Here is a 27364-nt window from a genome sequence, read left to right as displayed (position 1 = left end):
AAATGAGAAGACAAGACACAGACTGAGAGAGAATATTTGCAAAAGACACATCTGATAAAGGACTGTTATCCAAACTATATGAAGAACTCTGAAAACTCAGCAATAAAAGAATGAACTACCCAATTTAAAAAATGGACAAAAGACTTAAACACCTTACCTGAGAAGATATACAGATGGCAAGAAAGCATATGAAAAGATGTTCAACATCATATGTCATTAGGGAATTGCAAATTAAAACAGTGAGACACCTCTACACACCTATTAGAATGACCAAAATTTAAAAAAAACATTGACAACAAATGCTGTCAACGATATGGAGTAAAAGGAATTCTCATTCATTGCTGGTGGGAATACAAAATGGTACAGTCACTTTGGAAGACAGTTTGGCCATTTTTTTTACAAAACTTACATACTCTTACCATGGGATCCAGCAGTCACACTCCTTAAAATTTACCCCAAATGAACTAAAAACTTATGTCCACATACATGGATGATTATTGCAGCTTTATTCATAATTGCTAAAGCTTGGGAGCAACCAAGATGTCCTTCAGTTGATGACTGCATAAATAAATTGTGGTACCTCCAGACAATGCAATACTATTCCTTGCTAAAAACGAATGAGCTATCAAGTCATGAAAAGATATGGAGGAAACTTACATGCGTATTACTAAGTGAAAGAAGCCAATCTGAAGAGGCTACATACTGTATGGCATTCTGGACAAGGAGACAGTAAAAAGATTAGTGGTTGCCAGAGGTTACTGGGAAGAGAGGGATAACTAAGCAGAGCACAGAGGGTGGTGAAACTATTCTGTATGATGCTACAATGGTGGATGCAGGTCATTATACATTTGTCAAAATCCATAAAGTGGACTGTAACAAGAGTGAAGCCTAATGTCAACTGTGTACTTTGCATGATCACGATGTAGCAGCGTATGTTCATCATTTGTAACATATGGTACAGGATGTTGACAGTGGGGGAGATTGTGTATGTCTGAGGACAGGAGGTACTTTCCACTCAGTTTTGCTGTGAACTTTGCTCTAAAAAATAAAGTTTATTAATTAAAAAATAAATATAAAACTTTAAAACTATCTGAAGGAAATACAGGAAAATGCATTTGTGACCACAAAATATGTAATGCTTTTTTTTTAGAAGACACACAACACACACATGCACATAGGGAAATCATAAAGGAAAAGGATGAAAAAAAATGTGACATCAAAATGGAAAATTTTATGGAACAAAAGACACCATAAACAAAATTAATAGCTGAGCAGTAGACTGCGAGAGGATGTTTACCTCGTGTATTACAATCAAAAGAGTACTATTCAGAATAAAGAACTACAAACAAGCAAATAGAAAAGTGTGTGACTCACGTTAAGAGACATGAATAGCCTAAAAACACATATGAAAAGGTTCAGTCTCAGAATAATCAAGAAGGGCTAATTAAAATCACAATGAGAGATCATTTCACACACATAAGATTAGCAGAAAATAAATAGTGATTGTTGAAAAGGATATGGCAAATAGGAACTCTCACACAATGCTAGTGGGAATGCAAACTGGCATAGCCACTTTGGAGATCAACTTGGCAGTATCTAGCAAAATGTGAAATGTGCGTATCTTATGACCCAGTCGGTCTATCTGTTAAATATCCTAGAAAAATACTTGCATATGTGTTTAGGGAGACGCTACAGGAATGTTCATTCCAGCATTGTAAGAGCAAAAAATTGGAAGCAATCCAAATATCCATTAGTAAAAAAGGGAATAAACTGTGTGCTATGTTTATTCAACAAACTACAATAAAGAGGTTAAAATGGACGGATTGAATTTAAAGGTATCAACACGCATAGATAAGGAAAAAGTGTAGGGGAGAAAAGAATTATGTAACATTACAAACCATATTATTTTATTTGTGAATTATAGGTGTAATAAAATATATAGTTATTTATGGATACACTGTCAGGATTTTTTGAGTGCAAGTAACAGAAACTCCTGCTCAAAATCTCTTCAGTAATGAAGAGATTTATTATCTCAACAAAATAAGAAGCCTAGAAATAGGGCATTTCCAGGGTGTTTAATTCAGCAGTTTAAATACGTCATCAAGGGCTTCGGTTTATCTGTCTTTTCATTCAGCAGTCTTAAATGTGTTCTCCTCAGCCTAACTCCTCTCTTGAGCATTGCAGTGGCTACCACAATCCCCGGTACCACATGTAGACACAACAAAATCCAGTGAAAGGGAAGGGCCACTTCTGTCTTCTGCATCTCGAGTATAAAGCAAAAATCTCTTAACCAAACCTCTCTGCAGACTTCCCCTCTGGGCATCTCCCTTGTCCAGAATTGCATCGGTGGTCTTTCCCAAACCAACTCCAACAAGGAAAATGGGATTGCCAAGACTGGCTGAGATTAGTAAGTAACACGGGGGTGAGGGAAAGGTGAACACCAGGACAAAACTGGGGCTCTGCATAGAAGAATGGGGAAAGTTTTATGTGTAGACAGTTAAATCAGTCAGGGTTTAGGAAACAAAGTCCATTCCAGATATTTGATACAGAGAATTAGATGTTTATGAAATCTCTAGAAGATTGGAGGAGCAAACCTTGGACTGAGCCTCTAAGATTCCTAGACTATCTAGTCCAGTTGCTACTACCTCTGGCTTAAAAACAGAAGCAGGGTGTCAGGAGGCCACCAGGGAAATACTGAGTTCAAGAGCTCACTGCCATAGCTGTGATTCCAGAATCAGGAAGCTTATACTGGAAACCACTGCCATAGTCACAACTGCCTGGACATTAGACACAGTCCAGCTGTTACCACCTTTGTAAACATCTTTCAGTAGCTCCCCCTGCTCTCCCCGCCCACACACATACAATGGATACTGCACCATGGCATCTCCACAACCTTGCTTGCCAGCAGAAAAAGAAGCCTAAAACTGGAACATGGGCTGTGCCACACTAGCTTCTAAATGTTGCATTAAGTACATATAATTAGTAAAACCTATTATTCATACAGAATCCTAACTGCAAGAGAGTTCTAGAAATTTAATTTTTAACTTTCCACCCTCAGCAGTACAGGAGGTATTCTGGAAGGAGATGAGAATGAATGCTGTCTACTGATTAACTCGTCCTTCACAGTGAGAAACAGTATGCACTGCAGTCCATCCCTTTGCCCACCCACATACTCAGTATAAAACATGCTCCTACCCATGTGAAATGCATTCATCCCCCACACAGGAAAGAGCCAACTCACAATCTCATTCGGTTACAGCATCCAGATCCGGGTCCAGGATATCTGAATGATATAAATTCTTGTCAATCAAGTTCCGATATGGTGGAACCAGGTGCCATATTCCAGGAGCCACTGGGGAAGGGAGGTGGTGGCATCTGAACTCTGCCCCATGTCCAGGTGCAATGACAAAGGGCAAAAATAAACTATCTATCTCCAGAACACCCCCAAATACAATTAAGAAACCCCATTCAGGAAAAGAAAAAAAGAGGTAGCCACACATGCATACACACACAGTGTTCACTGATCTACGGTCCACAGCACATATCACAATCTTCTGGACTCCACGTGCTGAAGGTTGTGAGATCCTCTGTCAGCTAATCTGGCAAATCTGCACTCTTGGAGAATCTCCTTGTTCTTTGTCCTTACAGCCACATCTGAGGTGGGCACTGGGGGGAACAACTCTTTATGGTGGCCACGCAGCTTTAGAACACATTACTTGGGGGGCTGGTTCAGGAGCTGGGGGATTACTGTAGAGGTAGAACAGGCCATCCCATGTTGCTGTCACCAGTCTTGGCATTTTTTAGCAGGTTTCCTGTCTGTTTGCTTCCAGTGAGTTCCTGGGATAACAATCCTAAGCCAAAACCTTGTCTGAACACAATCTTTGATTCTGAAAATCCTTACCTTCCACCCAACTTCAATCTATTGCTCTGTCTTAAGTAATTCTATCCTTCTTGAGTGCAAAACCTGTTTGTCAGGAGAGAACGTAGGAGAAGCAAGGTGCTTACAGACATTTCTCTTGCTCAATCTCCATCTCTTCTCTGCTATAGGACTTCACCAAAAGTAGTAAGAAGTAGCTAACACACCAAGATTTTGAATTTCTTCCTAATACTACAGCCTCAGTAGGCATGTGGGCATACAGGTGGCCAATAGGCACATGAAAAGATGCTTGCTAATTGTTCAAGAAATGCAAATCAGAACTGCAATGAGGTATCACCTCACACTGGTCAGAATGGCCATCATCAAAAAGTCTACAAATAATAAATGCTGGAGAGGATGTGGAGAAAAGGGAACCCTCCTACACTGTTGGTAAGAATGTAAACTGGCGGAGCCACTATGGAGAACAGTATGGAGGTTCCTTCAGAAACTAAAAATAGACTTACCATATGATCCAGCAACCCCACTCCTGGGTATATATCTGGAAAAGGTGAAAACTCTAATTAGAAAAGGGACATGCACCCCAGTGTTCATAGCAGCACTATTTACAATAGCTGAGACCTGAAAGCAATCTAAATGTCCATTGACAGATGAATGGATAAAGAAAATGTGGTATGTATACAATGGAACACTACTCAGCCATAAAAAAGAATGAAATGATGTCATTTGTAGCAACATGGATGGACCTAGAGATTATCATATGAAGTGACGTAAGTCAGTCAGAGAAAGACAAACATCATATGATATCACTTATACGTGGAATCTAAAAAAAACGATATAAGCAAACTTACTTACAAAACAGAAAGAGACTCAGACATAGAAAACAAACTCATGGTTACCAGGGGAAAGGGGGAGGGAGGGATAAACTAAGAGTTTGGGATTGGTTGATACAGACTACTATGTACAGAATAAATAAACAACAAAGTCCTACTGTTTAGCACAGGGAGCTATATTCAATGGCTTGTAGTAACCTGTAATGAAAAAGAACACACATTATATATGTATGTATAACTGAATCACTATGCTGTACACTAGAAACTAATATAACATTGTAAATCAAAAAAAAGAAAAAAGAAAAAAATAGGCATGTGATCTATGTCCCAAGGAACATTGAGGGTCACTTGCTGTGAGTCAAGGGTCCCCAGTTTTCCAGCCTCCTCTGTCCTACTGCCCCCACTCGGCCAATTCCCCATTTAGAGTCTGACACTTGCTGCACTCACCTCCTGATAAAAAATAAAGGGAAATAGTCTTTGAATAGGCCAAGAAAAAGACACGTACTTAAAGAGTATAAGCATTAAAACTGGCTACACATCAAATTCATTACAGGAGGATGAGACTGGGGAGGGACGGGGAGAATATATTATTGTAAAAGTCATCTCATTATAAAAAGATGTGAGTAGATACAATAGACCGTTTTCCTGTTTCAGATGACTAGGGCATTTGTTATGTTATCCTCTATGCTTTTATGGTGCTTTTTGAAATTCAAGTTTTCAAAAAAGGGGCGAGGCATGGATGAACACTCTGAAGTGATCAGTGTAGCACAACAGATAAGAAGCTGGCAGCAAAGACGTTCCCAAGGGAATGGTCTTTCACAGCCAAACAAGGGCCACGCTTGGGACCAGAGCACACCGGGTGCCCAGTCAGGTTCTGCCTCTGTCCTCTGCTCTGCCCATCTAAACCCTGGTCACCTTTCCAGGCTCTCTCCTTCTTCTCCAGGAAGCCTTCCCTGAGTATTCCAGCTCACGTTCCTCTCTCCCTCTACTCAGCTATCGGAACACCTAAAGCCACTGCTCACTTGGAAATCACTAGTTATTTATTTCAGGAGTTCTAGATAATCCAAAGCAGTGAGGTCCAAAGCCCACAAGGGCTGCTCCAAAGTTGATGGGACTGCATGGTAAAGGCACAGTCTTGAGTAGCTGGGGAGGGTCACCGCTTCTATTTGGGCCTGACTTTTTACGTGCCCTCCGCCTGCCCCCGCCAGTCACTCCCCCAAACCGCAAGCCTGTTAATGGAAGATGGCTTCAAATGTCACCCAGCTGACGGTGTGCAGCTGGCAGAAACGGGCCCATTTGCCACAATAGGTCCAGCTCTCAGCTCAGATGAGCCCTGATCCCCCTCCTTACGCGTTTTCCTTTTGTGTGCTATACGTAAAACACTCCTAATGTGAGGATCCTCAGAGAGAGCTCACACTGCCCATCTAAGTGGTTTTTTTTTTTTCTTAAAGAATCAAGCTCTTACCTTCTAAAATTACACCAGGGTGGTATTGTTCAAATATGTAAGACTGACTATTCCAGAAAGCAGCAACAACAGGATACAATGCACTAATTTTACCCCACTTTGACTTAGAAAATATAATCGGTACTTACAAAAATTGTAAATACTAAAGAATCAAGGGAATAGGATTATTCTAAAATAGGGCGCTAATACATCAAGCAAAATAGCTTTTGCCAGTCTTAACTGAGGGCCATTATCTATCAGAGAAGATACACCTCCAGCCCTGATAACATAAAGACACACAAATGACTAAAGAAGCTTGCAAATATTTCTGGGAGGAGGGGAGAGAGGAAAGAGTCCATAATGTGATAGAAACTTGGAAAACCTGAGTGATTCAACAGGGTAGATAAACAGCCTCAAGCATGCCCACATCGGGGCAAACCCTGCCAGGTTCAACGACCATAATTTCTGGGGGGCTCCGTCCTTCTCCTCTCTGAATTGCTGCGGCCATCACACAACCCGGGACTTCCTCATCTACCTCTAGGTGGTTGTGTTCAATCGTCGCATGTGTCTCCGCGACTAAATACAGCCCACTTTGGGAGCGACTTCCAGCAAACCCAGCACAGCCGGGCCCACACCGTAGCCTGGAGCCTTGAGGCCTAGGCCACTTTCCGCCTCTCCCCGCATCCCTGCCTGTGGTAAATGGAAAGTGTTGTAGACAATCGGCCACGCAGCCCTGGTGTCTTCCTGAAGGTGTGGAGAGAGTAGTAGGAGGCATTCATCTGGGGCATCATTCCACGATGGAAGGATGAGTTTGTCTAAACATGAAATACTTAAGCTGGCAAGTGCTTCTAAGGTACGTCTAACATTTAGTGTTTAGAAGATAATGGGTTTGATTTACAGGGACCGAAACTGGTGGGGAGTTGAAGGACAGGTATGGGAAAAGGGGTCCCCAGTCACTTTGCCAGAAACTAGAGGCTGTTTGTGATGACCAAGCAAAGTGTGCGATATCCTTCCTTGTTGTCCCCTCCCTTCTCCTGGGCGCTCAGGCTCTACAGGCTGCCCCGTGGCCACCAGGCTCATCCTCCCGCTTCTGGGTACCAGCACACCTACGTAATTCTGAGAGCATGAGATGAAGGACCAATTCTAGTGGAAATCAGTACCCTTCATACTTTTTGTGCTTTTTACATTTTGTGTGATTCTCAGTGGAGGGGAAAAAATCAGTGGAGGAAGCTTTCGTTTCATATTATATATATATATATATATATATATATACAGACAGACATATTTTTATCAGATTAGTCGTCTTATTTTTGTCCTCTATACCACATCCAGGTCATTTTTATCCATGGGCACTTGGGTACAATCCTAGGGTCTACATGTTTCCTTTTCAACAATCATATATAAAACAGATTTATTGGCTCTTGATTCTAAAAGAAAACCTGAAAAATCAAAATTAATATTTGCTGGCTTATATATCTTCAATATGTCATCTTTTGTAACCTGTCATTGTCAAATTTACTATTCATAAAAATATCATATTTGAAAATAATTTGGAAATTAGATTTTGCCCCTTCCCCAGATTTCTGAGTAAGCATCATCTGGCCAGAAAATAATTGTCAGTTATGACCTAAATGAGTCACTCTTAGCCAAATAATTTTAAAAGTAAAAAAAGCATTTCAGGGTAAATGTTTCATATGGAAAAAACATATGTGTATTTCGTGTGGGTGCAAGGGAATTTTAATATGTTAGATATGACCTGGTGGCGGGGGCTTCAGATTAAGATGGCCATTGTCCATGATGGTTTTAAGATGACCAATGACTGCAGTTTGGTCTCTACTAAAAATTTCTATCTTGGTTCCCATGAAAGACTTAAGTTTCCATTTACTCTGTGTGTGTGTGTGGGGGGGGTTGTGTGTGTGTGTGTGTGTAATAAAACTTGCCACTTTAACCATACCATTTACTTTGAAAATAAATATAAATAAATAAATATAGTACTTGTATAGCCCATATCATTATTTTGGGCACTTAATCATTCCTACTGTGAATTGTTCCTTAAATGCCTTACGTGTTTATAGTCTGTTCTCTAAGATGGTAAGCTTCTTAAGGTAGAGAATAAGTAACTTCTTTTCTTTTAAGGGTTACAGGGCTAAGAACAAAGCTCAGTATTTGTTGAAACTCAATAAATTCTCACCAGTTGAGTGAATGATGATGTGAGTACATGATGGAAGTCTTACTGAGATGCTTGATTCAAAGTTGTGCAGGGCCATATTGGTTTTCAAACTATTCTGTGTTGGGGAAAACCAGTGAACCTACTTTAATACAATAGAGGTACTCTGGATGAGGTGGGGGAAAGAATTCATGCCCCTTTCTGCCTCCAAGTTTCTGGAAGCCTCCCCAGCCCACTCCAGACTGAAGAGAATCTCTTCCAGGGTCAACGAGCTCTTAAGGAATTCATATAACTCCTCCTGGAGCTCCTGCTTCTCTAAATTTCATCCGTGTCCCTGGAGTAAAGAGTTGACCGCAAGTCATAAGATACAACCTTTCCTAGAATAAACAATCCTTACCCATTTACCGTGCCCCTTGGCACTCATCCTAAAACTATTAATGGACATTTTGCCTCTTCCATCTTCTTCCCTGGTTCTCACCATTTGTTTGTAGTTTGGGGCGCATACAAGTGCACAGAGACCGAAACTGAGCCCATGACTTGAAATAGAACAGCTCGGGTCTGAATCCTAGCTCAGACACCAGCTGTGTGGCCTCAGACAAGTGACTTAACTCCTCTTGCTCCTAAGTTTCCTCCTTTGCAAAATGGAATTGAGAATCTATAAACGCACAACGTATGAATTAAATGAGATAATGTACTTGAAAACAGTGCACAGTAGGTGCTCAAACATGTTAATATAACTTAGTTCTTGCTCCTGGTTCTGGTTGTCCTGCTTTCCTCTGCCCCTTCGGGTTCCTCAGGATTCCTGGTGAGCTCGCGGTTAGCCAGTGGTTACTTCATTAATGGCTGCATGTAATTTTGAAAGATTTGTTTATATATTTGATCGTGTATTTGTTGCCTCCTCACAGATAGAATTTGAGATGGTATGTAGATTTAGTTTTTCCAACGAACTCCTTGTGAGTAGCTGGAAGATTGACTTGTCCGACTTGGGAACATGTTGTCCTTGCCTTATCAATCGCTCTCCACAGAGTCTTCCTTTTCTTCTCTGTGTCAGAAGTGACATAATGGCAGATATGCATGAACTCCCTGGAGAACAATGCGAGACGTCCCAGAGCTCAATCTGGGGCCTCCAGACGTGTTGTGGTTATAGAGTGATATTCCCATGACTCCTGCAAGTGGGAAAGGAACTGAGGGGAGTTTGTGGGCAGAGAAACTTACTTCCAAAAGGAACAAAACAAAAATGCCTCCAACCAGGCAGAACTGCTCAGGGGACTCTGTATATAGGATGTGCAAGGTTAATTAACCATCTAGCCCCTATGTCTGCCATCAACCCCCTGGCCACCACTGTAGGTGATGACCCCCCAGGACAAGATCTTTTACTGAAACATCCTCTTCTTTTCTTTTTCTTTTTATTTGAGGGTGGGGGTCAATGAGTACCTCGATCCTTGAAATCTCTAGCAGCCTTCTAGTGTTCATTAATTCTTTCGTCATTCAGCGAATATGCACTGAGTGACTAATGGACAAAGTAGGAAGATCCCAGTTCATCCAGATGGTCAGCCTCAGGGGTGACACATTGATCCCTTGAGCATCAGCTTTGAGGGAAACTCTTTTCTTTTCTACTTTGGTCTCATTCATTCTCTTCTTCAGATGCCATGGTGAGTAATCCAACTCCAAAATCCAATTCAATTCAATTCGATTCCAAATCTTGTGTGAGTGTATCTTGTTAGGCAGAACCGAATTCAAATCCAGAACCCTTAGCTGCAAGAAAATTTCAGAAATGTAGTTTTCACCTTTCTAATCTCTCCAACCACAAAGAGAATGAATGGAGGGAGGGCTGAGTGAGTCAAACGAGATATATCAGTGTAACCAAATCTCATGGAGAAGATGGGCTTTGAAATAGGCCTCGAAAATGTGTAAGATTTGTTTTAAAAGGGAAACTTTCTGGGAAGAGAATTCCTGGCTGGTGAAGAGGAAAAGTGAACAGGGGATAATAAGAGCAGCTTACCTGGACTGGACCAGGGTAAGCATGCTAGGAAGGCATGAGGTGGATAGGAGTTTGGAAGGCTGTTGGGAAAAGACTCAACTTGAGCTAATAGACAGGAGAGTAGGAGAGACATTGAAGGTGAAAAAGCAAGGAAGGGAGTTTGCAGAAGGGGAGTTAATGCTACCATTCCTATTAACAGAGTCAACAGATATACGTGCCAAAGGGTGATCTCCTATCCTTCAATTTTTCTCCAGTTTTCAGTCTATGAACAGGTTGCCACTGTGATCATTGTGATATTATTTTGCTGGTTTAATGTTTTCAAGTTTTCAAAAATTTCAAAATCAGTATGCCATCCCAGGAAGTAGAGAAATGCTTTTAAATGCAGAAAGGAAATTATTTCCATCCTAGAATTCTATACTCAGGCAAACTATCAGCCAAGCATAAGTGCAGGTGAATGACACTCTCATTCATATACAAGCTCAAAAATGCCACCTTCCCCTTGTCTTACATACATTTTGCCATGAAGCATCTGGAGGAGTAAGAGGAAGAAATGGGAAGACATTGGGTGCCAGAAGCAGGGAGTCGAAAGCAAGAGTAAAGCTGGGGGAAATCGATGAGATAATCATAAGAAAGATCCTAAGACAATAACTGCACAGTAGCCGAGGCAATACCCCGTCCAGTCCAGACTGAAGCAGGAGGATAGAGAACTAGGAGATGGAAGTCTCTTGGAAGAAACAAAATGGATAAAATTCCTAATATTGTAAACATATCCGGAGAAGACTTAAACAATACTTAGAGATGAATTAGTAATCAGTATATAATAAACTAAAGAAAAGAGAGAATTGTTGACGCTACCAAAACTAAGGAAAGTACAAGAAAGGAAATACAATCTCGAATACATACAGCTCCAAAGTAAATAATTATTTTCATAGTCATAGTAATGTAAAACACCAAACATTGACCAGGTCAAAAATTATGATACAACTATGTTGTGAGTGTGGGGGCAGAGAAAGTGTTGGTGGGGAGGGAGCAAGTGTGAGTGGGGTAGGGGTGCGGGGAGAGGTGTAAGAGCGCCCCAAAGTCATCTTCCTTAGTAGGAAGTTAGGGGATGGAGTCTAAAATTGGAAAACATAGCAATAACAGCATAAACCTGTTATTTAGACAAATGGAACTAAATAACAGAAGCTGCTAAAAGATTTGAAATTGCAGCCTCTGGGGAACGTGAAAAGGGAGTTGAGAATGAGCCTTACAGAGTTAGGGACGTTTTTTTTTACTTTGAAACTATGTACCTGTGTAACTTTGATAAAAATAACATTCTACAAGGATTTACAGTAAATGCTCAAGCTTAGTTCTCTGATCACAGTTTCCTTGTCACCAAATCCCCTCAAAGCCTCAGACCCTTCCAGCTACTAGCGACTAGCTACTGGCTGGCCATTGATATCAGAGCACAGACTGGCCCTGGCAAATGGGTGGCTTAGACTTTACTGAATTCTATGTCTGTTGCAATATCAGATGCTGTGGGACTCTCTTAAAATATTACTATTACCGATGACCTCAGGTTGTGTGCAGCCTAGGGAAGACAAAATGGCGAAAGGAAGGCCCCCAAAGTAGCAGGTCTTTGAAAGAGCTGCTTTGGTCGTGGTAGGCTCTAGCCAGGGACAAAGCTACTTAAGCACGTCGCAAATGTGGGAGAAACAAAGGTACAGCACAATCTAAAAATTAGTTTTTGTCTATGGCTTAAAACTATGTGTTCTGTCCCTCTGGAGCAGGCTGCAAAATGAAGGACAATTGCTCAGGGAAACCAATATATAGAACTGCTTCTGGGTGAAAAAATCAGAAAAATGCTGTAACACTTTGAGCCCTTCCCCTGGCTGTGTTCTTTGTCACCGTACTTCCCTTGGGCTGCCTGGCTTTGGGAAGAAGGGGAGAGAATCATTGTTCAGGAGGGAGGAAAAGCCAATTGTTCAATATATGAAGTTTAGAAAGTGTTTCATTTTTCTAAGCTCCCAGTTACTAATGTATAAGTTCTCTGAAAAATTCTCTTCATCCTTTTCTGTGATTATTTTTTTTTCCTTCTAAGCAGCACAAAGCTTTACTAGAAGGCGAAGAGAGTTCCTTGTCTGAATTACTGCCACCATGAAATAGATTGAAAAAAAAATATCATTTTGTATCAACCAGTAGCAACCCAGTCCACGGAGGGGTGTCTCCTAAAGCTATCAAGGTAGTATCAGAGTTTTAATCATTTCTGAAACAGTGAGAGCCCCAACAGCAGCCAGCACCCACAAAGGCTGCAACCCCAGGGCCAGCTGCTGCCGCCTGGGATACACAACCACTTGGGATTCAATCTCTGAGCTCTGTGACCCGGAGCATGTGCCAGCTGGCTCCTGCTATTTGCCCGGGCACAGGGGCTGAGGGGGCCCTGACCTCCCAGAGCTGGGGGATCACAAAGCCTTGGTCATTATGGCCGAGAGGGCCGGGAAAGGCATGAGATTGCCACAAACACACCCACACACATGTGAGCGTGTGCTAAACATACATAATCAGATATTCCTCATTGTGGACGCACACTTAAATAATGCAGGCTGGCCCCACACGAAGCTGTACAACATCGCGGGTAAGAGCACCGCTTTAGAAGGAGACTGGATTCAGCATTCTGCTGTCAGTTACTTAACTTCTCTAAACCTCTGTTTTCTTATCAGTAAAATGGGGATAATCAAAGCACCCACCTTGGAGGGTTTTATAAGGATTAAATGAAGCCACATGTAAAGAGCTCTAGCCCAGTGCCTTGCATATGAAAAAATTTCCATCAGTGCTAGGTACTGTTATCAATAATAAAAAAATTGAAACTTACGCATAGGTACATTTAGTTAGTACTGGATAAATGTTTGTATTGAGAGTAATAACCATTGTGGACCCAAGAATTCTTCCCTTCTGTAGGAAAGAGTCTTCCTAAAACCTGGGAGAAGGGGGCTCCTGGTGTATCTAAGTATCTATTTTCAGACCACTAAGGACCTGAAGGGAAAGTGGAGCTGTGAGGTACAGAGGAGTTCCATAAGACATTAAATAGATGAAGTCTGAGAAAGTAGAGTGTAACTGGATGGAGATGTAGGGCTTGCTTTGTAAAACTTCCAGCACCCAGAGCACGTCGGGGAGCTCAGCGAGACGGACCACAGGAGCACTGTGCATCCGACTTTCTGTGCTTTCCACCTGAAGGCAACTTGCTCCTGTGAATAACAGTTTGGCAGCAAATAAGCATTCTAATGGGTCCTGTAGGGGGCTTTGATAAAGCCTCCTTTTGTTGTGAGGTTGGTGCCCTTCCTGAGTGGAGGGGACTGCCTTTATCCCTAGCCCTGAAGGAGAAATGGTCCACAGACCTGAGTATCTAATGGGCTGTCTACACTCCACGCTTCCTGCCTCCCACTAGCCCCAGGGAAGATTCTGGGATGACCCTCCAGAGTTCCTCCGTAGCTCATGCCATGGTTCCCTGGAGCTGGATCCCCTCATCTAACCACAGCATGCTGCGTGGCTGGGGCCCGGAGGCCAGTGGTGGAGGGTGAGAGATTTTCTTTTTGGTGCCAGCCAAGAAAATGACCTTTAAAGAGCCTGGCAGTCCCTGGGAGAAGGAGATGGTTATTTGCCAACATGCCGTGTTTGTGTGCTTCCTGACTGAGCCCTTCTTATCTCATGTAGTCTTTGGGTCACAGCACCCCACACTCTGTAGGGTGAGTGTTACTGTCCCCATTTCACATGGGAGGAGATTAGGGTTATGTGATGTAAGGTGACACAGACTCATTAGGTTGTGGCATCTCTTGGCCTCTTGCCCACAGGTTTTTCTGGTTCCACCTCATGGGACCCAGGTATAAAACTAGCCCCTTCTCCATCAAAGGCACCTCTGGCAAGTCAGGGCTGGGATTGTAAAGGGAATTCACACATAGTTCCTGCCATCAGGAAGTTTATAATCCACCTGGTAAAACAAAACACACATGTGCTAAAGCGTAACTGAAAAATACTACTCAGAAAATAATTTGAGGGTCTCAGATAAATGGTGTGAATGGTATGTGTGTGACAGGGGAGGTAGCAGAGGCAGCTGTCCTTGAAAGTGTTGTGTCCTAAATGGTGCAAAGCAGGTCTGGTCTGAAAGAGGGTCGGACCTGGGCAGGGCCAGAGTGCCGAGGGGGCTGCGTGAGGCCCAGGGGGCGTCCAGCTTCAGGAAGCAGAGCAGTTTGAACTGGGCTCTGAAGAACAGATGAGTGGAGAGAAGCTTCCAGGCGGGAAGAAAACAAGCTTGTGTGGTTCCTTTCAGCAGACAGTGGACCTTCCAGAACTGGAAGGTTCTTGTGTGGGTGAAGGGGATGACAGTGAGGAAAAGTCATCAGGACGGGACTGTAGAGGGCCCGCGGGGTGGGCGGGCAGCTGTGACGGTAGACTGTCCTACAGGCAGTGAGACGGGTCTCTGAAATGTCCCAGAAAGGGCGTGAAGTAGGTGCAACGCTCAGAGGGCGATGGGGGCAGGGAGTCCAGGTGACTGCGGGCAGTCCCAGGTGGGAGTTGATGAGCCAAGATGGAGAGGTGAGTTTACCCTGAGCGTTGAGGAGCAGGGCTTTGGGGTCAGATGGACCTGGATGGCGACCCTGGGTGTGATCCTGGGCCAATTACTTTACCTCCCTGGACTTCAGAAACAGTACTCAAATATGTAGATGAAAATGCAAATAATAGCGGTACCTGTCTCCTGGCAGGAAGTTTAAAAAGGATTCAGAAGTGCTCAGGGCAGTGCCTGGTGTACAGGAGCTATCACACAATAACAACTAGTACTACTATTGCTATTATTATTTCGGTTAGCGTAGGGCCAAAGGGAGGGACGGGTTAATGACAGGAGACTCCGGTCTAGGAACCTGAAAGGAGGAGAGGTGTGGACCCAGAAGGATGGCAGCCTCTATAGGCCTCTGGAGTCAGATGCTCCACTGTCTGGAGCCCTTGGCAGAGTAGAAACCCCTCCCTCCTTTCTTCTCTTCTCTGTCCTACCTGCCTCCAGCTTCTAGAATCAGACTTCATTCTCAGAAGGAATGAGCATGAGGCTCCTTGGTGGGGATCTAATGCTACAGGGGAAGACTTCCCCCTTTCTTCTTCTGTCTCCCATACAAGGCTGGGGGGCAGGCAGGGAGGAAGGGGGGCGATGGGACCTGGAAATTCAGAGCCAAGGCAGCCCCTCGGCCCGCAGCGCGGCGCTCAGAGGCAGCTGGAGCGCCAGGCAAGGGCTTTCCCTGTGAGAATCAGTTTCAAATATGAGGTTGATTTTATTTTCCCCCGTTGCAATTAACTGAGAAAAATATTTCAAAGCTGTGTAATTAAAGACCGGCGTTTTATTAGGGTTGAAAATAGTCGCTATGAAATTTGCTCCTGCCACTGGTAATTACAGCGTACATCTTAATATTCCCCTGCTTGCCAGCCCCGAGATAACAGCGCTGTGTGTGCTGCATTTGGCTCTGCAGAGAAGGTAAAATCCTTATCTTATCTCCATCTGCACACAACAACCAGCCTCTCTTCCAATTCAACCCTAATCTTCTTAGTAAATAATACTGATATTTTTCACCATAACAAAATGGAGCTGGTGCCAGATTCTCACTGATAACACCTCTCGTTTACACACCATCCTCTGTCAAAATCGGCCCGATTTTTCTTAATCTCTTTAACTTATCAAAAAAAATACTTTTTACATTTGGCCATAGTAAGTTCTTTTCTACCAAATAGTAATATTATAAATAAATCCCTCTGCCTACAGCTGACTCTGCAAAGACACTCGGCCTCCTCATTTTCTTCATGAATGGGAAATTGTTCTGCCCTTCAGTCTTCCTCTGACTTTGGGGTCCACACCAAGCGAATTGTCCCCAGGCAGGCCCGGAGCCATCTTTGTATCTCACAGAGGGTCAGCTGGGTCCAGGATGTGCAGTCTTGTTCTTTATTTTCGTTGTCCTGGGTGGTAGGCTTCCCCTACCTCCTCCTCCATCCACCTTCAACTCGGTCTGCCTAGGGAAAATGCAGCGATTTCAGGTAAATCCTGGCAGACTCTTCCCCATCCAGCAGACCACCCGCCCACCCATACACACTGGGACAAGCCTCTGCTTAGAGCCCCTTGTCGGCAGCTACTGGGGCCCAACTGCCTTCTCCTGCTGCCTTTCAATGTGAGTCTCAGATTGTCACACACCAGGGAAGGCAAAACCGAGACACGTTCATTGCTCAGCAGGCATTTATGGAGCACTTACTGTTTGCCTATTCCAGGCTTAGCCCAATAGGGATTCCAGAGATGGGAAAGCACAGTTTCAGCCTGCCAGGAGCCCACCACATCTGCAGGAATCTCTCTCCAGGCATGAAGAAAACTTCCAACGGGGAGGAGGATTGACGTTTAAGAAATGTAAGATGTTACAGGAAAAATAGGATTGGGGCAAGGAGGTTGAGCCCTTGGAAGGCTTTCGAATATTTGTGTAATCACTAAGATAAAGCAGAAAGACGAAGACAGCAACAAAGACACTATCAATAACATTTTCCACCAGGCAAATTAATTGGCATTGGACTGGGAGATTCCAGTTTTCATTTCCAATTTCCTTGTTCACTAGAAGCTTTCTGTGATTTCCCTCTCCTGCAGTTTCCATAACATGCTCGTAAATTTGCTTTGCCTTGTTGTAGGTAATGTACACCTAAGAGGGGTTTTATTTTCTGTCTGCTGTCCTTCCAAACGCCCGATAATTTTTCGTTCTATGATGCCCCCGTCGTGGGCAGCTGCCTCCTATCTCCAGCGTCTTGATTCCCTGGGGTGAGGGTCTCCTCTTTCCCCCAAGACCCCAATGAATCCAGAAGCTTGAGACAGCAAAGGCTGGGGTGCCCTGTGTTTAGGCATTTCTCAGGCCCATGTGGCTCTTAAATACACAGGGTTGTGGGACGTGGGCTCTGTCCCTGGCACATGTCCTGCCAAAGCATGTGGCACCAGCCCCTCTATCCCATGTGCCTCTTGTCCTCAAGCCTTTGTTCTGTTTGCTCTCCTTATCTTCCTTTATCTTTTCCAAGGTGGTGTTGAAAACTCTTTCGTTTTTTATTCTCCTCCATCTGCCTCACATGCCCTTCTTACTTCTGATAGCCAGTTGCCTCATCATCTAGGAGGCAGGAGGGTATCATTATTAAGAATCAGAATTAGACAGAGCTGTGCTTGCATCCTAGCTCTGCCACTGGCCTGCTGTGTGACTTTGGGCAAATCGCTTAACCCCTCTGGTCCTCAGTTTCCTTATCTCTAAAATGGACATAATAATAAACCTATCTCATGGGACCAATGTAAGGTATTTTATAATCTGGTTTCAAAATCTACTTATGTACCTGGATCAATAAAGGCTCAATAAGTGATAGTTATGATTAATAATAATATTAATTGGAATGCAAAGAAAGGAGTTATCGATGTCAATATCATTGGCTGGGAATCTATCCAGAGCCATGGAAGGTCATGACAGCAGCTCACAGAAGGCCAGGCAAGTTCTTTAAAGAAGCCTCTCAGCATTATGATCCTGAGACACCTTCAAAAACTCAGTGTTTGCTAGGCCCACTGACTTCTTGGTAACAGCACAAAGGGCACAGACGGTACAATAAATGACTTTGAGTCCTGGTTAATAATAAATAATAAGGACCCCAAAATGTGCAAAATTCATTTTTCAAAGTAAAATTCTTCCTGATCATTCCAAGAGGCCAATTTAATCCAAATTTCATCTAGTGAGTTCTCCAAGATCTCAGGGTTGCTATTGACATGCCCCTAGTGAGGAATTTTTGTACAAAAACAGCTAAATAGAGATGGATCTTGGTGCCAGACCTGTCCCCCCTCTCTGACCTTGAGGGACAGCCATCCTGCAGTGCGGCCACCCTGCTGGTTCCATGTCTGCAGCCTCTCCAGCAGCTCCTCCAAGGTTCTCTCCTCTTCCTCGTCACACCCACGCCGTTGAAGCAGAAGGTACTCCATGTCAGTCACTCCCTAGCAGTTGTTTGGACTTGTATATTATATGTTCACTGTGCCCCAGGCACTTATGCTGGACTCTATGTATTATCTCACTTAATCTTCCAACAGCCCCGTTGGGCAGGTATTCTCTGGGCCCCTACCATTACCAGGCTTGCCCCTCCAAGTTGACACAACCCTCCCCTGGTCCCCCTGGTGTTCTTTCTCCACCTTAGAAGGCCCTGCCATGTCCCATGAACTGGAGAAAAGACTTTCAGACCTTTCCCAACCCTCACGGCCTCGCCCTCCCTGACCTCTAGTCATTACGGCATAGTTATTTCATTGGACAATGTGTATTGTGCTTTTTTTCCAGCAAGATTCTTTTTTTTTATTTTTTATTTTTAGAGGCAGGGATAATTAAGTTCATTCATTCATTCATTTATTATTATTATTATTTTTAATGGAGGTACTGGGGATTGAACCCAGGACCTCGTGCATGCTAAGCACACGCTCTACCACTGAGCTGTACCCAGCCCCTCCAGCAAGATTCTGAGTCTTGTTCAGGCACAGATCACACCACAGAAGCATGGATGTCCAGGGCTAGAAGTTGTGTTAGACATCTTTTCATCCAAACCTCATTTTACAGATGAGGAAACAGAAGTCTGTAGAGGCGAAATACGTCTTGTTTTGCATTCTCTGTGACTTCCTGCACTGGGTGGGGCAGGGGTACATAGTAAATGCTCAGTAAATACCAAGGCCTTCTATTTGGATCCAGCATTGCTGCAATATTTACTATGAAACCTTTGGTGCAAGCCTCTCTAACACTTGTTTTAATGGACTATGTTCATAACATATACAACATACAGGTATCCCACTTTAAGAGAATCTAATATGCCCAAACTGACATGAATTATTCATTCTAAAAAGCAGGGCTCCTTTAAATAGCTGCTGTATCTATGAGAGGATTGGATTTTAACACTGACTTTAGACGGACATTTTCAGCCATGGGACAATCGCAGAGAAGAAGGCTCTCGTGTGCTTCACCTATTTTACCATCATTCTCAGACAGTGCACAGCAGTCAAGGCTCAGGCCCCAAATGCTACCCACTCCTTCCCTGCCCTGCCATCCGTCATCCCAGTCTCTCCTCCTGACATGTCCTTATCCCTCCACAGTCCCTCTCCCTGCCTGTGTAAAGATGTACGGGAGAAGGGAAAATAGCCAAGTAACAGTGTTAAAAATAGGTTTTCTATTATCTGGGCGGTTCTTTGATGTTCCATCCAAAAAAAGACCCTGGCCCTTTAAGAAGTCAGGATATAAAGGTTGGAAGCTCTTGCGAACAAGGCTAGAGCAATTCTGAGAAGATTAATTAGAAGTAAACTGCTGACACAGGGACATTAAGTGCCTCTATGAATTCTCTGCCCTTCTCAATTATCCATCCTGGAAGAAAGCCTGTTCTACTGCGCCCAAGTTCCCATAAATAGATTCCACCATTGACCTGATTGCTGGAGCCCACAGCTAAGCATGAGGCCTGAGGAATAAATCTGCCCTCAGGGGCCTCCCAACCCTTGCCAGAGACTGCAAGTGACCTGGTATCCTTTAGGATCTGAAACAGAGAAGTTCTTATGTGAAATCTGCCTTCACTGCTCAGCTCCCATTGCCCTTGCTCACCTCCCCACTCTGTGAACCTCTCAACACCTCAAATTTGGTCTGTACTTGAGTGTTTTGCACTCACTGCTGTGTTGTTCCGTCATGATTCCCTACTGTTTCATTCGGTTATATTTTATTTACTCAATTATTTCATAAACCTAATAATAATAATAGCAAACCTTTAGTAAGTGACTTTTATGGGCCAGACACTGTGCTTGACACTTGGCATACATAATCTCACTTAATCCTCAAATGACCCCAAAGGGTAAGTATTATATTCCCATTTTACAGATGAGGAAACCGAGGCTCAGCGAAGGTAAACACTGTCTGAATATTTACTACACTACACTACCCTTTCATCCCTCTGCAGGATCCAGGGGCAAGCTCTTCCCTTCCCTCCCCGTCGGGGCTCCACACATCACACTTATTGGGCAAATGCCACACCCCAGTGTCTCCCCCATCTGCCAGGCTTGGAGCTCAGGTTCACAGATGCTGAGATGTGTCTTCTCATGGATGGACTGTGGAACACAGACCCTCTGCACCCCTCCGCCCTACTCCTCTGCTTGGTCTGTCTGGCTGCTTGTACCAGGGTGGTGAGGATTACTGGGTGATGAGACAAGGGCTCAGATATCTGGAAGGCAGTATCTGCTTACACCTTCCAGAATGCGAGACTTTAAAGTGGCCACAGTGGTTGATGTTTGCTCTGCAGCAGCTGGGGCAGCCCAGTTGGAATGTTGGTGAGGGTGCAGGAGGCTCTCAGAGTCAAGGGCAGACCCTCCCTGCCAAGTATAGACCTGCCCTGCACGTGGCAGCCTTAATTGGACCCTCGTTTATTATTGTAATGAGGATCCCTTTTCTAATGTGTTTTTTCCTAGCCCTCGTGTGGCTGAACTGTTATTTTTCTCACTTGACTTTTTTTTTTTTTTTGCCTATGAAATGTTTTGGATAAATATGCAGCTGAAATGGCTTGTTACTGACTGTGTACATTTTTAGTTGAATGAAAAGTAAAGAAGTACAGAATTTCGCATATGAAATATTCTGTTAATGTTATATAATTTGGCTGCAGAGTATCATTTGGCTTTTATGAAAGGGTTTGGTGAAACCCTCAGGAATAGCAGATGGCTAACACACAGTAATTATCGGTTACTAAATATCACTTATATCATACTGATCTATTCATACAAGTATAACCACATTAAATGTATAATTTTTTTTAAAGACAATATGTAATGTGATTGCTGAAAACAATGGCAGGACTTTACATAAAATGGAGGAGCCGTCTAAGGGGTCAGTGATCCTAGGGGCCATGTTTGGGCTGTCGGGCCCCCCTCCCCATCGTGTGTTGCCCTCTGCTCTGGATTTTTCCAGGGAGCTGGGCTCTGCCGGCACACAGCTGGTCAGGGCAGGACTGCGAGGAGGGATGTCGTGTGGAGGTCAGCACTTGAGCAGATGTTTTGAATTCTCGGTTTGGAAGCTGATGTTTAGGACCAGGAGTGACTGCCAGTCTCAGCATAATTTCTCTTTGGCTGTGAGTCAGTGAGGATTCGGGGACCCCAGAATGGAAACCAAGTTGGTCCAACAGTGAAGCGCTCTACAGGCTAGGAATCCCATGACAACTCCCCTGGAAGCTCACAGACATCCCCAGTCCCCTGCCCCTTCCCTGTCACTCTGTTTCCAGAGAATGAAAACCCAGTCCAGGTAGCCCAAGTAACTGCCCTATGGGGAAAGTCAAAATTCTTCTACAGCAAGTGCCTAGTCAATGGTGGCCGCCTCACTGACACAGAGAAGGTGCTTCTAAGCTAACGCAGTGCCTGCTGGCTTAGGATTAGGCTGGCAAATAGGTTCCAACTCCTGGTCCAATTCTGATCAATCAGTTGTGGCTTGTTGGAGCACCTTCTTGAGGGATCTGAAGGAATCTGAAGAGTCCCCATCTCAGAAGAGGGGTGCTGTCATCAACTAGTGATGTCTGCCATGGACAAGGGCAGAGGGCAGAGCAAGAGTTTGTTGCACATTTGATAATCCAGCTTGCTCTGGACTGAACATGTCTCCCTGAACTTCATACGCTGAAGCCTAACCCTCATTGTAGTGGTATTTGGACATGGGGCCTTTGGGAGGTGATTCGGTCATGAGGGTGGAGCCCTCGTGAATGGGATTAATGCCCTTATAAAAGAGGCCCCAGAGAGGTCCCTCACCCCTTCTACCATGTGAGAACACAGAGAGAAGATGGCCATCTGTGAACCGGGAAGTCCTCAGCAGACACCCTGTGCTAGCACCTTGATCTTGGACTTCAGAACTGTGGGAAATAAATTTCTGTCATTTAGAAGCTACCCGGTCTATGGTATTTTGTTATATCAGCCCAAACACAGCTCTGCTTAGCCGTAGGTCTAACCCCATCATCACCTCCTCAGGGAAGCCTGCCCTGACTTTTCAGCAACACAGCACAGGGCCTGAGAACACAGGCCCACCACTGGGGTCTGAATTCCGACCCTGCTACTTACCAACTTTGTGACCTTGAGCAAATCTTTCAACTTCTTTTTCCTGCAGTTTCCTCATCTGCAGAATGGGACCAATTCTAGCACTCCCCTCAGAGGATGACTGTGAGTATTAAATGAGCTGAGGGATAAATTAGGGATTGGGAATTAACAGATACACATTACTATATATAAAATAGATAAACAACAAGGCCCTACTGTACAGCACAGGGAACTATATTCGATTTCTTTTAATGAGCTGTAATGGAAAAGAATCTGGGGAAAAAATATGTATAGATGTATAACTGAGGAGCTTTGCTGTACACCTGAAACTAACACTGTAAATCAACTACACTTCAATTTAAAAAAATGTTTTTAAAGAGCTGACACACTGATACTACCTACTATCTACTGATCGTCCTCATCCAATTAGAGTTTACATTTGCGGGGAGGTATTCAGTTAGCATCTGCTTCTCCTCACTACTGTGTGCCCAGGAAATGGGAACGGATACCCTCCTGGGCTGAATGACTCATCCCACGTGAGAAAGAACTGATGGCCCTGAGGATCCCGAGCTCTCCTCCTGGTTATTTTCTCCCATGACTTACAGTCGTGCCAACATTGCTGCAAAAGAAAGAGAGAGATGGTGGGGAGAGGCTGCAGGGAAGACAAAAAAGAAGGGGGAACAATTTGGAGAGGTGAGAGAAAAAACCAAGGGCAAAGGGGAAGGGACAGGAGAAAATAGAGGGAGACCACCTTTTAAAATGTGGGAAACAGGAAAGATAAGAAAGTTGAATGAACAAGTGAGGAGAGGAGGGGAGTGGAAGAAAAGTCCAAACTCTGAAGGAGGTGAACGTGTTGGAGGACGGGGGTATCAGTCTAGGGAATGAGGCAACTGGGAGCCCCAGGCTGTCTGAGAGCCCTGGACCCTGGGACAGGTTCTTTGTGTTTGTTGGCAGGTGGAGGAGGGGACCCGCTCCCAGGCTGAGAGCATAATCTCTGGACTTGGCTGTCTTGGTGTGAATCCTGACCTCCCCCCTTCCACATACTGCCTGGATAACCTTGAGCAAGCCGCTTATCTGGACTCTGGTTTCCTCACCTGTAAAACTGTGATAGAGAGGACCTATTTCACAGCATCATTGTACAGTCTGCCTGCCTTCTGCATCTGTGGGTTCCACCAACCATGGACCATGTACTGTGTTTAGAATCTGCAGTTGGTGGAATCCACGGATGTGGAACCGCGGATACGGAGGATCGGCTGACTCTGGGACTTGAGCATCCACGAATTTTGATATTCATGGCAGGTCCTGGAATCAACTCCCCGTGGATTCAGAGGGACAACCATAGTACTGAAATAACCCATGTAAAATGGTTTAAGTTGTCGGCACACCATAAACTCTCAATGACTAATAACAGTAAGAATTGTTATTATTAGAAAATGCCATTTCCATATTAATTTTAAAGAAATCTTGCTTGTATCTTCAAAAATATTGTTTGGAAATGCATTAACTGTGTATGTCAATTTGAGATGATTTGTCATCAGATGTGTGTTGTGTCCTCCAATCAATGAATATGGTGTGTTTGCCTGACAGCTGAATGTCACTGGCATGTGTTTCTCTAAGACGACCTAAATAAAAGGTCATTTTTCATTTCTTTCATTACCAAAAAGAAAAAAAGAAAAAGAAAATGCTAAGTGGACCTCAGCGTCGCTCATGCAGCCTCCCTGCGCTATGGTTTTCCATGCCCGAAGCTCAGGAGTACTAAGATTGCAGCACCAGAAGTTAACTCACTTCAGCACCCTTTTACGGAGCATCCCTCTGTTTCAAGCTCTGTGCTGGGGATACAGAAAAGGCCCCAGAAGCCACCTGGGGCCCTAGATAGGTACTGAAGCCCATTCTTAGTACAATCTCACTGGTAAATTGGGCTTTCTCACTCCCAGCACAAGTCTCCACCACTAGAGTGGGAGGAGAAGGTCAGAGGCTGTGAACTGAGTGAGACAGAGGGAAGCCAAGGAGAAGGTGGAAAGGGGTGCACGATTCCAACAATCAGATTCCAGCTCCAGCCCCAAATGCTGGGAGACCTTGGGTCTGTTGACTTCCCTGAGCCCCGGTTTTGCACATTTTTCCAGCTGGGGAAATAATGCCTGCTGTAACCTATTTGTAGGATTACAAGAAAGTGGAGACCACTCAAATGCCCAGAGTTTTTTAATATGGGGGTTTTTTTTTAGCTTTATTGAGGTGTAACTGACAAATAACATTGTAAGCTATTTGAAGTGTGCAATGTGGTGATTTGATATTCATATGGATTCCCCACATTGAGTGAATTAACACACCCATCATCTCACATGTTTACCTTTTTTTTTTTTTTTTTGGTGAGAACATTTAAGCTCTACCTTCTTAGCAAATTTCCATCGTACAATACAGTGTTAGCAACTATAGTCAGGTTTTTTTTATCGTAATAATTATTTGTACTCAAAAGGATGATAAAATTGCAAGCCAGCCTAGAAAATCCTTCTGGAGGACTTTTTTTTTTTTAAAGAAATAAATAAAGGCTTTGACTAGTATTAAAAAAACAATGAGAAGGGGGCTCAGCTTGGTAGAGGGAAGAAGCTCTCAGGGGAGACGTGCTCAGGGCAAAGGGGTGGCCGGATGGCCTGTAAATGGTGGGACTGGAGTGAACCCTTGCCCCTCTCTGAACTTCCTCCTTTGGGGACTGCACAGGAAGGCCAGGTCCTGAAATACCGTAAGAATGGTGTTTCTCATTCCTCTCCAGTCCAAACAAGGAAGCCGGGAAATCTTGCAAGGGCACGTTTTAGTTCAAAGGCCTCAAGTCCAAAGATCAGAGTAAGTTCAGCTGGAGTCAAGGACTGAGGCCTCAAATGCTCACATGGTCTAGCCCCAGGCCCACGAGTCTCCCCAGGCACCTTCACTTCCAAGAAGGCTTTGACTAGATCTTGCCTATTGAATTTAGACCACTGATATTTTGGCTGACGCAGGGTTGGTCAAATCAGAAAGTAGTGGTTGGTTGGCAAATGACTTCTTTCTACGTAAAATTCTATGAATAATTGAAAAGAACTCACTCATTCATTTGTTCATTCAAGAACTATCTATTAATGAATGAATTCTAGAGGCTGAATGGAAAGGAAACTAATATGACCGTTGGGTTCTTCCCTGGGTTGATGCTCACGTGGCCATTTTGAAATGTGAAACCACAAATTTAGAGGGACTGTTGGACTACTTTAAATGTATCCCATTTCCAAATATCTTTTCAGAAAGGCAATAATATTTATAATTCAGCACCACAAAAAGTTTCCTCATGTACCGTCCCAGGCAATACTATCCTCACTGCCACCAAAAGGAAACTTCTATCACCAAAAATCCATTTTGCCTGTTTTTGACTTTCATATAAATGGGATCATACATAGAGTACGTATTCTTGTGTATCTGGCTTCTTCACTCAACAATATGTTGTTGCATTTATGAGTAGTTTGTTCTTTTTCCTTGCTATGTAATATTCCACTGTGTGAATATACCACCCATTTATTATTGAAGGGCATCTGGGTTATTTCCAATTTGGGACTATTACAAATACGGTTTCTATGAATATTCTTTTAAATGTCTTTTTGGTATCATAGGTACTCATTTCTGTCAGGTACATACTCACTCAGTCTTAAGTTTACCAGGTTGAAATGGATTTTTGTGGCCACTTGAGTCAAGCAATGCCTATATCCCTAATTGAAAGTAAGTGTCTTTGGATTCCACTAGTTTGCAATAAGCAGTGGAGCAGTCATGTCACTCAAAGACTTTCCATGTTGGCTTCTATTCAACAGATCTGAAACCACAACCAACTTTTTTTTTTAATTTTATTTTTTTAATGGAAATACTGGGGATTGAACCCAGGATCTCATGCGTGCTAAGCTTACACTACCACTCAGCTCTACCCTGCCCCCACAATCAACTTTTCTTAGAGATAATTGTGCTGAGCATACACTCAGGGAAAGTGTACATGATGTACACAATACATCATACAATCATATGCAGAATTCTGAGTCTATGAGCTACATCAGACTCAGAGCAACTTAAAAATCAGAGTAAATGTTTTTTATATCAAGATTCAAGTGGCTTGGAAAAACTAACTTTAAAATGTGACCCACAACGTTCTGAGCAGATAAAAGGAGGTCAAATCTGCACAAACCCTTACTGAATTGATGGCGATGGAGAACCAGTGAACAAAGGTGAACGCTCTGGAGACCTTCCATCCCGACTCTCATGACCGCTTGCAGTTCTGTCCTTATCTTTTTTGTCTCATCATTACTAGTTGAACTCATCATGGCCACTGACATAAACAGTTTCCCAAGGGCAGAGGGCTCACGGGTAGCTTCAAGCACCTGTATTATCTGGTCCATGGAACCCAGCAGGAGTCGATGTGAAAAATATTTAATTATGAACTTTGGACATGTCGTGCTCTTTTCATTTACTAGTGATATGAGGGAATTTGGACCGTGGTTTGAGACAGGTAATAGTAGTAGGGGAAGCAGCTGTCATCTGCTGCGCACTGGTCACTGTGCTAAGCACCTCACGTTGCTTTTCTCCACTCTGTTAGCCTCGCCGTTCTAAGTGCCTTGCCCAGGATTCAGCTGTTAGTAATCTGCAGTGCCAGTGTCCCGAACCAGGAGCCCCTAGCCACAAAACCCAGGCTCTCTCCTCTACCTCATGTAGCAAACTTGTGTTTATATGTCACTTTCCAGTTTGCCAAGTGCTGCTTCATACATTTACATCATTTAGTTTTCCTTACAAGCAGAGCCGGGTACGCACTTCTGCTTACCAGTGTCACACAGCTGACAAGTGGCAGAACCGACATTTGAACCCAAGTTGCCTGACACGATGTCCAGCTCCCTTTCCACTGTCCCCCAGCTATCTTCCAGTAGATGCCTTCTCCCAAAGTCCCCAGAATGAGTCTTGTTCCAACACCTTGCATCTAAT

The 27364-nt window shown here is 43.7% G+C and overlaps 1 protein-coding gene across 2 annotated transcripts in view; it reads left to right on the top strand.

Annotated features, from left to right (window-relative positions):
* The window catches only part of CAMKMT (calmodulin-lysine N-methyltransferase), a 429706-nt gene that overhangs the window by 388195 nt on the left and 14147 nt on the right, over window positions 1–27364 (top strand). The window contains exons 13-14 of one of the 2 annotated variants that reach the window (XR_012059061.1): window positions 22458–22510; window positions 23342–23767. The gene's annotated coding sequence lies outside the window, so the exon portion shown is untranslated. Of the gene's footprint in view, window positions 1–22457; window positions 22511–23341; window positions 23768–27364 lie in introns of those variants that run through there. The other variant, XR_012059060.1, reaches the window with a different exon arrangement.

This window comes from Vicugna pacos, chromosome 15 (genome assembly GCF_048564905.1).
Source record: "Vicugna pacos chromosome 15, VicPac4, whole genome shotgun sequence".
NCBI classification, from domain to species: Eukaryota; Metazoa; Chordata; class Mammalia; order Artiodactyla; family Camelidae; genus Vicugna; species Vicugna pacos.
Note: the sequence above shows the minus strand (reverse complement) of the source record. Positions and strands in the feature narration are given on the sequence as shown.